A 280-nucleotide genomic window follows, 5' to 3' on the forward strand; every position below is an offset into this window, starting at 1 on the left:
TTTTAAGAACTGTTCACTGAAAGGTTCTTTTGGGAACCAGAAATGGTTCTTCTGTGGTTCTTCATGGAACCATTGATGCCAGTAAAGAATGTTTATTTTTAAAAGTGGAGATAGTTATGTCATATGAGACATGAAATATAATTTGAAAATGTTGTCCCTCCTCAGGTGAGAAGGTCTGGGCTCTCTATGGCTATGATATGGTACTGGGATATCCCAAAAGTATCAGCATATTCCATTTGCCAAGAAAAGTGAAGAAAATCGACGCAGTCCTCTACGATGA

This window comes from Sinocyclocheilus grahami, unplaced genomic scaffold (genome assembly GCF_001515645.1).
Source record: "Sinocyclocheilus grahami isolate Dianchi unplaced genomic scaffold, SAMN03320097.WGS_v1.1 scaffold991.1, whole genome shotgun sequence".
Lineage (NCBI taxonomy): Eukaryota > Metazoa > Chordata > Actinopteri > Cypriniformes > Cyprinidae > Sinocyclocheilus > Sinocyclocheilus grahami.